General features: G+C 44.7%; 21 pseudogenes; all 21 read right to left on the reverse strand.

Moving 5' to 3' along the window:
• Positions 1-5: 5 nt before the first annotated feature.
• On the reverse strand, positions 6-124 carry LOC148269831 (5S ribosomal RNA; annotated as a pseudogene).
• Positions 125-686: 562 nt separating this feature from the next.
• On the reverse strand, positions 687-805 carry LOC148269832 (5S ribosomal RNA; annotated as a pseudogene).
• Positions 806-1,268: 463 nt separating this feature from the next.
• On the reverse strand, positions 1,269-1,387 carry LOC148269833 (5S ribosomal RNA; annotated as a pseudogene).
• Positions 1,388-1,594: 207 nt separating this feature from the next.
• On the reverse strand, positions 1,595-1,713 carry LOC148269834 (5S ribosomal RNA; annotated as a pseudogene).
• Positions 1,714-1,919: 206 nt separating this feature from the next.
• LOC148269835 (5S ribosomal RNA) lies at positions 1,920-2,038 on the reverse strand (annotated as a pseudogene).
• Positions 2,039-2,599: 561 nt separating this feature from the next.
• On the reverse strand, positions 2,600-2,718 carry LOC148269836 (5S ribosomal RNA; annotated as a pseudogene).
• A 206-nt stretch (positions 2,719-2,924) lies between these two features.
• LOC148269837 (5S ribosomal RNA) lies at positions 2,925-3,043 on the reverse strand (annotated as a pseudogene).
• Positions 3,044-3,249: 206 nt separating this feature from the next.
• LOC148269838 (5S ribosomal RNA) lies at positions 3,250-3,368 on the reverse strand (annotated as a pseudogene).
• Positions 3,369-3,929: 561 nt separating this feature from the next.
• LOC148269839 (5S ribosomal RNA) lies at positions 3,930-4,048 on the reverse strand (annotated as a pseudogene).
• Positions 4,049-4,723: 675 nt separating this feature from the next.
• On the reverse strand, positions 4,724-4,842 carry LOC148269840 (5S ribosomal RNA; annotated as a pseudogene).
• A 206-nt stretch (positions 4,843-5,048) lies between these two features.
• LOC148269841 (5S ribosomal RNA) lies at positions 5,049-5,167 on the reverse strand (annotated as a pseudogene).
• A 204-nt stretch (positions 5,168-5,371) lies between these two features.
• LOC148269842 (5S ribosomal RNA) lies at positions 5,372-5,490 on the reverse strand (annotated as a pseudogene).
• A 560-nt stretch (positions 5,491-6,050) lies between these two features.
• On the reverse strand, positions 6,051-6,169 carry LOC148269843 (5S ribosomal RNA; annotated as a pseudogene).
• A 207-nt stretch (positions 6,170-6,376) lies between these two features.
• On the reverse strand, positions 6,377-6,495 carry LOC148269844 (5S ribosomal RNA; annotated as a pseudogene).
• Positions 6,496-6,701: 206 nt separating this feature from the next.
• LOC148269845 (5S ribosomal RNA) lies at positions 6,702-6,820 on the reverse strand (annotated as a pseudogene).
• A 560-nt stretch (positions 6,821-7,380) lies between these two features.
• LOC148269846 (5S ribosomal RNA) lies at positions 7,381-7,499 on the reverse strand (annotated as a pseudogene).
• A 205-nt stretch (positions 7,500-7,704) lies between these two features.
• On the reverse strand, positions 7,705-7,823 carry LOC148269847 (5S ribosomal RNA; annotated as a pseudogene).
• Positions 7,824-9,035: 1,212 nt separating this feature from the next.
• LOC148269848 (5S ribosomal RNA) lies at positions 9,036-9,154 on the reverse strand (annotated as a pseudogene).
• A 3,486-nt stretch (positions 9,155-12,640) lies between these two features.
• LOC148269849 (5S ribosomal RNA) lies at positions 12,641-12,759 on the reverse strand (annotated as a pseudogene).
• A 559-nt stretch (positions 12,760-13,318) lies between these two features.
• On the reverse strand, positions 13,319-13,437 carry LOC148269850 (5S ribosomal RNA; annotated as a pseudogene).
• Positions 13,438-13,998: 561 nt separating this feature from the next.
• Positions 13,999-14,117, reverse strand: LOC148269851 (5S ribosomal RNA; annotated as a pseudogene).
• Positions 14,118-14,122: the final 5 nt, after the last annotated feature.

Raw genomic sequence — 14,122 nt, forward strand, 5'->3', positions numbered from 1 at the left:
AATAATTGGTGCGACACGAGGACTTCCTAGGAGGTCACCCATCCGTGTTCTACTCTCGCCCAAGCACACTTAACTGCGGAGTTCTGATGGGATCAGGTGCTTTAGTGCTGGTATAATCGCATCAATTTAATTTCGCGCTGCAAATACATACACTCCTTCTCCTTTCTTATCCCCCCCCGTCATTTGTTACCTTGTGCGTGCGCACTGTACCTCCCGTTCTCGTTCAAATATCAAGTAAAATGCCACGGCGCCATGACCCAAATTTGCATATAAACCTGCGGACCATAATTCAAGTCGTGTGTAACGTTGAAAGAATCATCTGCAAAAAAATGGGTGCAACAGGAGGACTTCCCAAGAAAATGGGTGAAATATAAGGACTTCGCAGGAGGTCACCCATCCTAGTACTACTCTCGCCCAAGCACCCTTAACTTACGGCGTTCTGATAGAATCCGGTGCATTTGTGCTGGTATTATCGCACCTGTTTCATTTGGTGCTGAAAATATATACACTCCTTCTCCTTCCATCCCCACTCCCATCATTTGTTTTCTTGTGCGTGCACTCTGCATCTCTCCTTCTCGTTCTAATATCAAGTAAAATGCCCCGGCACCGTGACTCACCTTTGCGAATGAACCAGCAGTTCATAATACCATTCGCGCGTAACGTCGAATGACCCATCCAAAAAAAAATGGGTTCGACACGATGACTTCCCAGGAGGTCACCCATCCAAGTCCTACTCTTGCCCAAGCACACTTAACTGCGGAGTTCTGATGGGATCCGGTGCATTAGTGCTCGTAGGATCGCACCTCTTTAATATCAAGTAAAATGCCACAGAGCCGTGACTCACATTTGCGAATAAACTTGCGGACCATAATTCAAGTCGCGCGCAACGTCGAAAGAATCATCTGCAAAAAAATGAGTGCAACACGAGAACTTCCCAAGAAAATGGGTGAAATATAAGGACTTCGAAGGAGGTCACCCATCCTAGTACTGCTCTCGCCCAAGCACCCTTAACTTGAGGAGTTCTTATAGAATTCGTTGCATAAGTTCTGGTATGATCGCTCATGTTTCATTTTGCGCTGGAAATACATACAGTCTTTCTCCTTCCATCCCCCCTCCCGTCATTTGTTTCCTTGTGCGTGCACTCTGCGTCTCTCATTCTCGTTTTAATATCAAGTAAAATGCACCGGCACCGTGACTCACCTTTACGAATGAACCAGCGGTTCATAAATCCATTCGTGCGTAACGTCGAAAGACCCATCTGAAAAAAATGGGTGCAACACGAGGAATTCCCAGGAGGTCACCCATCCGTGTACTACTCTCGCCCAAGCACACTTAACTGCGAAGTTCTAATAGGATCCGGTGCATAAGTGCTGGTATGATCGCACCTGTTTTGTTTTGTGCTGCAAATGCATACACTCCTTCTTATTTCTTCCCCCTCCCGTTATTTTTTTCCTGGTGCGCTCACACTTCATCTCTCATTCTCGTTTTAATATCAATTAAATTGCCCCTGCGTCTTGACTCACATTTGCGTATAAACCAGTGGATCATAGTTCTAGTCGCGCGTAACGTCGAACGACCCATCTGAAAAAAAAAATGGGTGCAACACGAGAACTTCGCAGGAGGTAACCCATCCTTGTACTACTTTCGCCAAAGCACACTTAACTGCAGAGTTCTGATGGGATCCGGTGCATTTGTGCAGGTATGATCGCGCCTATTTCATTTCGTGCTGAAAATACATACACTCCTTCTCCTTTTCTCCCCCCTCCCATCAATTGTTTCCTTGTGCGTTCACATTGCACCTCTCCTTCTCGTTCTAATATCGATGAAAATGCCCATTCTTCTTGACTCACATTTGTGTATAAACCAGCGAACCATAGTTCCAGTCGCGCGTAACGTCGAACGACTCGTCTGAAAAAAAATTGGTGCGACACGAGGATTTCCCAGGAGGTCACCTATCTGAGTACTACTCTCGCCCAAGCACACTTAACTGCGGAGTTTTTATGGGATCTGGTGCATTAGTGCTGGTATGATCGCACCTATTTAATTTCGCGCTGCAAATACATACACTCCTTCTCTTTTCTTCCCTTTCCCGTCATTTGTTTCCTTTTGCGTGCACACTGCACCTCCCGTTCTCGTTCAAATATCAAGTAAAATGCCACAGTGTCGTGACTCACATTTACGAATAAACTTGCGGACCATAATTCATGTCGCGCATAACGTTGAAAGAATCATCTGCAAAAAAAATGGGTGCAACACGAAGACTTCCAAAAAAATGGGTGAAATATAAGGACTTCACAGGAGGTCACCCATCCAAGTACTACTCTCGCCCAAGCACCCTTAACTTGCAGAGTTCTAATAGAATTCGTTGCATTAGTGCTGGTATGATCGCTTATGTTTCATTATGCGCTGCAAATACATACACTCTTTCTCCTTCCATCCCCCCTCCCATCATTTGTTTCCTTGTGCGTGCACTATGCATGTCTCCTTCTCGTTCTAATATCAAGTAAAATGCTCTCGCACCGTGACTCACTTTTGCGAATGAACCAGCGGTTCATAACCCCATTTGCGCGTAACATCGAACGACCCATCCGAAAAAAAATGGGTGCAACACGAAGACTTCCCAGGAGGTCACCCATCCGAGTACTATTCTCGCCTAAGCACACTTAACTGCGGAGTTTTGATGGGTTCTGGTGCATTAGTGCTGGTATGATCGAACCTAGTTCATTTCGCGCTGCAAATACATACACTCCTTCTCCTTTCTTCCCCCACCATTCATTTGTTTCTGGTGCGTTCACACTTCACCTCTCCTTCTCTTTCTAATATCAATTAAAATGCCCCTGCGTCTTGACTCACATTTTCGTATAAACCAGCGGACCATAGTTCCAGTCGCGCATAACGTCGAACGACCCATCTGAAAAAGAAAATGGGTACAACACGAAAACTTCCCAGGAGGTAACCCATCCTTGTACTACTTTCGCCAAAGCACACTTAACTGCAGAGTTCTGATGGGATCCGGTGCATTTATGCTGGTATGATCGCACCTGGTACATTTCTAGCTGAAAATACATACACTCATTCTCTTTCCCTCCCCCCTCCGATCATTTGTTTCCTTGTGCATTCACACTGCACATGTCCTTCTCGTTCTAATATCGATTAAAATGCCCCTGCTTCTTGACTCACATTTGCCTATAAACTAGCGGACCATAATTCTAGTCGCACGTGACGTCGAACGACTCGTCTGAAAGAAAATTGGTGCGACACGAGGACTTCCCAGGAGGTAACCAATCCGAGTACTACTCTCGTCCAAGCACACTTAACTACGGAGTTCTGATGGGATCCTGTGCAATAGTGCTGGTATGATCGCACCTGTTTAATTTCGCGCTGCAAATACATACACTCCTTCTACTTTCTTCCCCCTCCCGTCATTTGTTTCCTTCTGCGTGTGCACTGCACCTCCCTTTCTCGTTCAAATATCAAGTAAAATGCCACAGCGCCGTGACTCACATTTTCGAATAAACCTGCGGACCATAATTCAAGTCGCACGTAACGTCGAAAGAATCATCTACAAAAAAATTGGTGCAACACGAGGACTTCCCAAGAAAATGGGTGAAATATAAGGACTTCGCAGGAGGTCACCCATCCTAGTTCTACTCTCACCCAAGCACCCTTAACTTGCGGAGTTCTGATAGAATATGTTGCATTAGTGCTGGTAGGATCGCTCATGTTTCATTCTGCGCTACAAATACATACACTCTTTCTCCTTCCATCCCCCTTCCCGTCGTTTGTTTCCTTGTGCGATCACACTTCAACTCTCCTTCTCGTTCTAATATCATTTAAAATGCCCCTGCGTCTTGACTCACATTTGCGTATAAACCAGCAGACCATAGTTCTAGTCGCGCGTAACGTCGAACGACCCATCTGAAAGAAAATGGGTGCAACACAAGAACTTCCCAGGAGGTAACCCATCCTTGTACTACTTTCGCCAAAGCACACTTAACTGCGGAGTTCTGATGAGATCTGGTGCATTTGTGCTGGTATGATCGAACCTGTTTCATTTGGTGCTGAAAATACATACACTCCTTCTCCTTCCCTCCCCCCTCCCATCATTTATTTCCTTGTGAGGAGTTCAGATGGGATCCGGTGCATAAGTCCTGGTATGATCGCACCTGTTTAATTTCGCGCTGCAAATACATATACTCCTTCTCCTTTCTTCCCCCTCCCGTCATTTGTTTCCTTGTGCGTGCGCACTGCACCTCCCGTTTCCGTTCAAATATTAAGTAAATTGCCATGGTGCCGTGACTCACATTTGTGAATAAACCTGCAGACCATAATTCAAGTCGCGCGTAATGTCGAAAGAATCATTTGCAAAAAAAATGGGTGTAACACGAGGACTTCCCAAGAAAATGGGTGAAATATAAGGACTTCGCAGGAGGTCACCCATCCTAGTACTACTCTCGCCCAAACACCCTTAATTTGCGGAGTTCTGATAGAATCCGTTGCATTAGTTCTGGTATGATCGCTCATGTTTCATTCTGCGCTGCAAATACATACACTCTTTCTCCTTCCATCCCCCCTCCCGTCATTTGTTTCCTTGTGCGGACATCTCTCCTTCTCGTTCTAATATCAAGTAAATTGCCCCGGCACCGTGACTCACCTTTTCGAATGAACCAGTGGGTCAGAATACCATTCGTGCGTAACGTCGAACGACCCATCCGAAGAAAAATAGGTGCAACACGAGGACTTCCCAGGAGGTGACCCATCCGAGTACAACTCTCACCCATGCACACTTAACTGCGTAGTTCTGATGGGATACGGTGCATTAGTGCTGGTATGATCGCACCTGTTTCATTTCGGGCTGCAAATACATACACTCCTTCTCCTTTCTTACCCCTCCCGTCATTTGTTTCCTGGTGCGTTCACACTTCACCTCTCCTTCTATTCTAATATGAATTAAAATGCCCCTGCGTCTTGACTTACATTAGCGTATAAACCATCGGACCATAGTTCCAGTCGCGCGTAATGTCGCGCGACCCATCTGAAAAGAAAAATGGGTGCAACACGAGAACTTCGCAGGAGGTAACCCATCTTTATACTACTTTCGCCAAAGCACACTTAACTGCGGAGTTCTGATAGGATCCGATATATTTGTGGTGGTATGATCGCACCTGTTTCATTTGGTGCTGAAAATACATACTCTTTCTCCTTCCCTGCCCACTCCCATCATTTATTTCCTGGTGCGTCCACACTTCACCTCTCATTCTCGTTCTAATATCAATTAAAATGTCCCTGCATCTTGACTCACATTTGCGTATAAACCAGCGGACCATAGCTCCAGTCGCGCGTAACGTCGAACGACCCGTCCAAAAAAAAATTGATGCGACATGAGGACTTCCCAAGAGGTCACTCATCTGAGTACTACTCTCGCCCAAGTAAACTTAACTGCGGGGTTCTGATGGGAACCAGTGCATTATTGCTGGTATGATCGCACCTGTTTAATTTCGCGCTGCAAATACATACACTCTTTCTCCTTTCTTGCCCCTGCCGTCATTTGTTTGATTGTGCGTGAGCACTGCACCTCCCGTTCTCGTTCAAATATCAAGTAAAATTTTACGGCGCCGTGACTCATATTTGCGAATAAACCTGCGGACCATAATTCAAGTCGCGCGTAACGTCGAAAGAATCATCTGCAAAAAAATGGGTGCAACACGAGGACTTCCCAAGAAAATGGGTGAAATATAAAGACTTCGCAGGGGTCACCAATCCTAGTACTACTCTCGCCCAAACACCCTTAACTTGCGGAGTTCTGATAGAATCCGTTGCATTAGTTATGGTATGATCGCTCATGTTTCATTCTGCGCTGCAAATACATACACTCTTTCTCCTTCCATCCCCCCTCCCGTCATTTGTTTCCTTGTGCGTGCACTCTGCATCTCTCCTTCTCGTTTTAATATCAAGTAAAATGCCCCGGCACCGTGACTCACTTTTGCGAATGAACCAGTGGTTCATAATTCCATTTGCGCGTAACGTCGAACGACCTGTCTGAAAAAAAATTGGTGCGACACGAGGACTTCTCAGGAGGTCACCCATCCGAGTACTACTCTCGCCCAAGCACACTTCACTGCGGAATTCTGATGGGATCCAGTGCATTAGTGCTGGTATGATCGCACCTGTTTCATTTCGCGCTACAAATACATACACTCCTTCTCCTTTCTTCTTCCTCCCGTCATTTATTTCCTGGTGCGTTCACACTTTATCTCTCTTTCTCGTTCTAATATCAATTATAATGCCCCTGCGTCTTGACTCACATTTGCGAATAAACTAGCGGACCATAGTTCCAGTTGCGCGTAACGTCGAACAACCCATCTAAAAATAAAAATGGGTGCAACAAAAGAACTTCCCAGGAGGTAACCCATCCTTGTACTACTTTCACCAAAGCACACTTAACTGCGGAGTTCTGATGGGATCCGGTGCATTTGTGCTGGTATGATCGCACCTGTTTCATTTCGTGCTGAAAAAACATACACTCCTTCTCCTTCCCTTCCCCCTTCCATCATTTGTTTCCTTGTGCGTTCACACTGCACCTCTCCTTCTCGTTCTAATATCAATTAAAATGCTTCTGCTTCTTGACTCACATTTACGTCAAAACCAGCAGACCATAGTTCCAGTCGAACGTAACGTCGAACGACCCGTCTGAAAAAAAATTGGTGCGACACGAGGACTTCCCAAGAGGTCACCAATCCGAGCACTACTCTCACCCAAGCACACTTAGCTGCGCAGTTCTGATGGGATCCGGTGCATTAGTGCTGGTATGATCGCACATGTTTAATTTCGCGCTGCAAATACATACACTCCTTCTCCTATCATCCCCCTCCCGTCATTTGTTCCCTTGTGCGTGCGCACTGCACCTCCCGTTCTTGTTAAAATATCAAGTAAAATGCCATGGCGCCATGACTCACATTTGCGAATAAACCTGCGGACCAAAATTCAAGTTGCGCATAACGCCGAAAGAATCATCTACAAAAAAATGGGTGCAACACGAAGACTTCACAAGAAAATGGGTGAAATATAAGGACTTCACAGGAGGCCACCCATCCTAGTACTACTCTCGCCCAAGCGCCCTTAACCGCGGAGTTCTGATAGAATCCGATGCATTAGTTCTGGTATGATCGCTCATGTTTCACTCTGCGCTGCAAATACATACACTCTTTCTCCTCCCATCCCCCCTCCCGTCATTTGTTTCCTTGTGCGTGCACTCTGCATCTCTCCTTCTCGTTCTAATATCAAATAAAATGCCCCAGCACCGTGACTCACCTTTGCGAATGAACCAGCGGCTCATAATTCCATTCACGGGTAACGTCAAACGACCCATCCGAAAAAAAATGGATGCAACACGAGGACTTCCTAGGAGGTCACCCATCCGAGTACTACTCTCGCCCAAGCACACTTAACTGCGGAGTTCTGATGAGATCCGATGCATCAGTGCTAGTATGATCGCACCTATTTCATATCGCGCTGCAAATACATACACTCCTTCTCCTTTCTTCCCCCTCCCATCATTTGTTTCCTTGTGCGTTCACACTGTACCTCTCATTCTCGTTCTAATATCGATTAAAATGCCCCTGCTTCTTGACTCACATTTGCGTATAAATAAGCGGACCGCAGTTCTAGTCGCGCACAACGTCGAACGACCCGTCTTAAAAAAAATTGGTGCGACACGAGGACTTCCCAGGAGGTCACCCATACGAGTACTACTCTCGCCCAAACACACTTAACTGCGGAGTTCTGATGGGATACGGTGTATTAGTGCTGGTATGATCGCACCTGTTTAATTTCGCGCTGCAAATACATACACTACTTCTCCTTTCCTCCCCCTCCCGTCATTTGTTTCCTTGTGCGTGCGCACTGCACCTCCCGTTCTCGTTCTAATATCAAGTAAAATGCCACGACACTGTGACTCACATTTGCGAATAAACCTGATGACCATAATTCAAGTCGCGCGTAACGTCGAAAGAATCATCTGCAAAAAAATAGGTGCAACACGAGGACTTCCAGAGAAAAAGGGTGAAATATAAAGACTTCGTAGGAGGTCACCCATCCTAGTACTACTCTCACCCAAGCACCTTTAACTGCGGAGTTCTGATAGAATCCGTTGCATTAGTGCTGGTATGATCCCTTATGTTTCATTCTGCGTTGCAAATACATACACTCTTTCTCCTTCCATCCCCCCTCCCGTTATTTGTTTCCTTGTGCATGCACTCTGCATCTCTCCTTCTCGTTCTAATATCAAGTAAAATTCCCCAGCACCGTGACTCACCTTTGCGAATGAACCAGCAGTTCATAATTCCATTCGCGCGTAACATCGAACGACCAATCCGAAAAAAAATGGGTGCAACACGAGGACTTTCCAGGAGGTCACCCATCCGAGTACTACTCTCGCCCAAACACTCTAAACTGTTGCGTTCTGATAGGATCCGGTGCATTAGTGCTGGTATGATCACACATGTTTTATTTCGTGCTGCAAATACATACACTCCTTCTCCTTTCTTTCCCCTCCGGTCATTTGTTTCCTAGTGCGTTCACACTTCACCTCTCATTCTCGTTCTAATATCAATTAAAATGCCCCTGTGTCTTGACTCACATTTGCGTATAAACCAGCGGACTATAGTTCAAGTCGCGCGTAATGTCGAACGACCCATCTGAAAAAAAAAATGGGTGCAACACGAATAACTTCTCAGGAGATAACCCATCCTTGTACTATTTTCGCCAAAGTACAATTAATTGCGGAGTTCTGATGGGATCCGGTGCATTTGTGCGGGTGTGATCGCACCTGTTTTATTTCGTGCTGAAAATACATACACTCTTTCTCATTTCCTCTCCCCTCCCATCATTTGTTTCCTTGTGCGTTCACACTGCACCTCTTCTTCTCGTTCTAATATCGATTAAAATGTCCCTGCTTCTTGACTCACATTTGCGTATAAACTAGCGGACCATAGTTCTAGTCACATGTAACGTCGAACGACCCGTCTGAAAAAAATTTGGTGCGACACGAGGACTTCCCAGGAGGTCACCCATCCGAGTATTACTCTCGCCAAAGCACACTTAACTGCGGAGTTCTGATGGGATCCGGTGTATTAGTGCTGGTATGATCGCAACTATTTAATTTCGCACTGCAAGTACATACACTCCTTCTCCTTTCTTCTTCCTCCCGTCATTTTTTTCCTTGTGCGTGCGCACTGCACCTCTTGTTCTCGTTCTAATATAAAGTAAAATGCCACGGTGCCGTGATTCACATTTGCGAATAAACCTGCGGACAATAATTCAAGTTGTGCGTAATGTCGAAAGAATCATCTGCAAATAAATGGGTGCAACACGAGGACTTCCCAAGAAAATGGGTGAAATACACAGACTTCGCAGGAGATAACCCATCCTAGTACTACTCTCGCCCAAGCACCCTTACCTGCGGAGTTCTGATAGAATCCGTTGCATTAGTGCTGGTATGATCGCTCATGTTTCATTCTGCGCTGCAAATACATACACGCTTTCTCCTTCCATTCCCCTCCCGTCATTTGTTTCCTTGTGAATGAGCTTTATATGTAGAAAGAGTCTCAAAAGAAAAAAAAATCTATTGATTTAAATCATTAATCATTTTTATGACATGTGAGGTCATCACCAGAATATTACTCTGAATAGACACAAATAACACTTCAACTTTAGTTGTGATTGGTCATGTATTTACTTCATATCTCAGTCTAAATCACACAAATTTTCAAGTTAAAATATCTTTTTAAACATTAAAAGTATCAAAAAAGATGATTTCAAAATTCAATTAAAAATCACACTATTGTAAGAAGAATCAAAATATTTAAAAAAATCACAATATTTTTAGAATATTTTAAAGTTAGTTTGCTAGTGTATGTGATTTTTAGGGATACATCTGTAACACCCCAACCCTTTCTTTTTATTTTATTTGGTAATTATTATATGAATATAATGATTAATTATGTAATAATATATTGAATTTAATTTAGTTTAATTTATTTTAATAGAAATAATAACAATAATAAGGGGTAAACATTATTTAGGGATTTAATTGAAAACAATTTTGGGAAAAAGGGGTGAAAATTTTGGTTCTGGGGGTATTTTTGAAAGAAAAATTAAAAATCGGAGGGTCAAAACGTAATTTAAAAAAATTGTGCCACGTCAGCTGCCCGGTCAGCAGCCCCGGCCAACCAGGATGCGCCGTGTGGCAGAGACGCTGACGCGGGAGGCCACGCGAAAGGAAGCCACGTGGGCAATCTGCGTGCGCGCGATCGAACGGATGAGATCCATTCCTGCACGCACGGACGACCCAGATCAAAAACGAGCACGGACAGCCCAGATTGCATCGCGCACGGACGACCCAGATTGAATCGTGCACGGACGATCCAGATTGAATCACGATGAACGATCCAGATTCATTTCCTATTTAATCGCGATCGGACGGTTCATATTAAATGCGACGAACGGCTCAGATCAAAAGCGAATGATTATAAATAATCTCATCGAGGGCCCTAAGGGTGTTTTCTCACAGGAACCGATACAAGTTTAGCTGAATTTGGCCGAAAATAGCCAACCCGAAGCGGATCGCTGCCGCGAGCAGCGGAGGCGGTGCCAGAGCACGGCGTAGCCCCTGTGCCAGAATTCTGAAATTGGCCGAATTGGCCCTGGGTCTGATTTTTGGGTTATTTAGGACATGTGTAGGTACTGTAAGCACGTTTCAGTTTCCGAGAAAAGATTCAGGGAACCTAGGGACTGCCCGTAAGCGCAGTGAAAATCTAGGGTTCGGTGTCAAATCTGGTAAGGACCCCTCACCCTATTTCCTATCATGGAATTGAAGTCTGAATAAATGATAATATTGTATTTGTACAAATTAAATAGATATGCATAATTAATTACGGTTGCTAATGGAGCCCAAACCTCACATATTTCTTTGTTAATTCCTGTTTGATTTATTTTACAGTTTAAATGCATTATGGTATCTGGTTTATTTATTCTATGATTTTGAATACATATATCACTACTGTTTAATTTTGGAAATCTAAGATATGCTTGCTTTGTTGGATGCACGTTACTTGTGTATGCATTTATGTTTGAGTTGGTAATGGAGACTAAGGATAAATAGGAATGGGATGGGATTTGATAAATGGATAAGATGACAGCCTCACTAGATATCCTGGGAGATGGTGGACGGACCGGGTACATAGGGAACTCTACCGTGAACGTTGTCTCATACTGGACGGGGAATAAAGATTTAGTCATTTGGCGCCCATACCGAACGGGGTATGGGGACGACCCGCTTCACCCTCATACCGGACGGGGTATTGAGGTTTATTATTTTGGCGTCCATACCGAACGGTGTATGGGAACGGCCTTGGAATTAAGTTTTTTAAGGGAAATGGTTCACGTGTAACGGGGACCCCTATGGATTCCCATGGATACTAGTAGGCTGATAAGAAGGAAAAATTGTTATTTGATGATTTGAATATAAAAGTATGATATGTGCTATCTTACAGATTATAAATGAATTTATGACATATATAATATTATTGTTTCCATAGGTTGTTTTTTTAAATCTCACTGCGGTAAGTGGACGGTAAATGGTTTGATTATTGATAAATGAATTTGTTTAAATCTACTGCTCCATTGGTTGTTTTAATTTTCTACCAACCTTTGCTTCTGTGACGGCAAATAGTGTGATGTCCTTACTGGGTTAGTGTAGCTCATTCCTTACTTAACCATTTCAGATCAGGAAGACCTGGTTCCCGAGCCCGATCCACAAGAAGACGGCGAGTAGATACTAGATGTCTTATAGTTTTCTTTATACTTCTTTCATTTCTAGTATTTCCTTTAGAGGACTTACTCTTTGATATTGTTTAGTACTTTTAAGTTATTATGTAAGGCATATTAACCTAAATCTTTTATTTCGCTTCCGCACTCAGATTTTTATATGCATTTTCTTTTAGATTTCTGGAGTTGTTACAGTTGGTATTAGAGCCGCGTTCCTCGGACTCGTCCCTTACACAATGATACTTAGAGAAACACCAAACCAATGAATCATTACTCAACCCCTCCTTGTGAAATGCAGGTACGGAGAGATGAGAAGAGGAAGACCCCCACTAAATCGAGTAACCCAGGATGGTTTGCTTCAGGAAGACGTTGACAAGATATTTGAGATACTAGAGAGACTCATTGCTGCTCAGTAGGGCCAAGAGGAGAGAAGGGAACTACCTGACCCCGCTGCCACAGGTTGAGCCACCACTGTAGTGAGAGGATCCTGAGCAACCCCGGTACGAGCCTGCTCCTCCACAGTACCACCCGGTGCTACCGCCGGAGTATAATCCAGTGCCCCAGCCACAGTATTGCCCGGCACCGCCACAGTATAATCCAGTGCCCCCACCATATCAGCAAGAACCACCATAGGGCCCCTTAGTTTATTCTCAGCCTGGCCAATCCCTCTTCCGCAGGGCGTGCACTCTGCATCTCTCCTTCTCATTCTAATATCAAGTAAAATTACCCAGCACTGTGACTCACCTTTGTGAATGAACCAGTGGTTCATAATTCCATTCGCGCGTAAAGTCTAACGACCCCTCCGAAAAAAAAATGGGTGCAACACGAGGACTCCCTAGGAGGTCACCCATCCTAGTACTACTCTCGCCGAAGCACACTTAACTACAGAGTTCTGATGGGATCCAGTGCAATAGTGCTGGTATGATCGCACCTTTTTAATTTCACGCTGTAAATACATACACTCATTCTCCTTTCTTCCCCCTCCCGTCATTTGTTTCCTTGTGCGTGCGCACTGCACCTCTCGTTCTCGTTTTAATATCAAGTAAAATGTCACGGCGTCGTGACTCACATTAGCGAATAAACCTGCAGACCAAAATTCAAGTCACGCGTAACGTCGAAAGAATCATCTGCAAATAAATGGGTGCAATACGAGGACTTCCCAAGAAAATGGGTGAAATATAAGGACTTCGCAGGAGGTCACCCATCCTAGTACTACTCTCGCCCAAGCACCGTTAACTGCGGAGTTCTGATAGAATCTGTTGCATTAGTGCTGGTATGATCGCTCATGTTTCATTCTGCACTGCAAATACATACACTCTTTCTCCTTCCATCCCCCCTCCCGTCATTTGTTTCCTTGTGCGTGCACTCTGCATCTCTCCTTCTCGTTCTATAACAAGTAAAATGCCCCGGCATCGTGACTCACCTTTGCGAATGAACCAGCAGTTCATAATTCCATTCGCGCGAAACGTCGAACGACCCCTCTGAAAAAATACGGGCACAACACGAGGACATCACAGGAGGTCACCCATCTGAGTACTACTCTCACCCGAGCACGCTTAACTGCGGAGTTCTAATGGGATCCGGTGCATAAGTGCTGGTATGATCACACCTGATAAATTTTGCGCTGCAAATACATACACTCCTTCTCCTTTCTTCCCCCTCCTGTCATTTGTGTCCTTGTGCGTGCGCACTGCACCTCCCGTTCTCGTTCTAATATAAAGTAAAATGCCACGGCGCCGTAACTCACATTTGAGAATAAACCTGCGGACCATAATTCAAGTCGCGCGTGACGTCGAAAGAATCATCTACAAAAAAATGGGTGCAACACGAGGACTTCCCAAGAAAATGGGTGAAATATAAGGACTACGAAGGAGGTGACCCGTTCTAGTACTACGCTCGCCCAAGTACCCTTAACTTGCGGAGTTCTGATAGAATCCGATGCATTAGTGCTGGTATGATCGCTCATGTTTCATTTTGCGCTATAAATACATATACTCTTTCTCCTTCCATCTCCCCTCCCGTCATTTGTTTCCTTGTGTGTGCACTCTGCATCTCTCTTTCTCGTTCTAATATCAAGTAAAATGGCACGGCACCGTGACTCACCTTTGCGATCGAACCAGTGGTTCATAATTCCATTCGCGCGTAACGTCGAACGACCCATCCGAAAAAAAATGGGTGCAACACGAGGACTTCCGAGGAGGTCACCCATCCGAGTACTACTCTCGCCCAAGCACACTTTACTGCGGAGTTCTGATTGAATCCGGTGCATTAGTGCTAGTATGATCGCACCTGTTTC

The sequence above is a fragment of the Carica papaya genome, chromosome 1, assembly GCF_054855325.1.
Source record: "Carica papaya isolate Zhongbai chromosome 1, ASM5485532v1, whole genome shotgun sequence".
In the NCBI taxonomy this organism is placed as follows: domain Eukaryota; kingdom Viridiplantae; phylum Streptophyta; class Magnoliopsida; order Brassicales; family Caricaceae; genus Carica; species Carica papaya.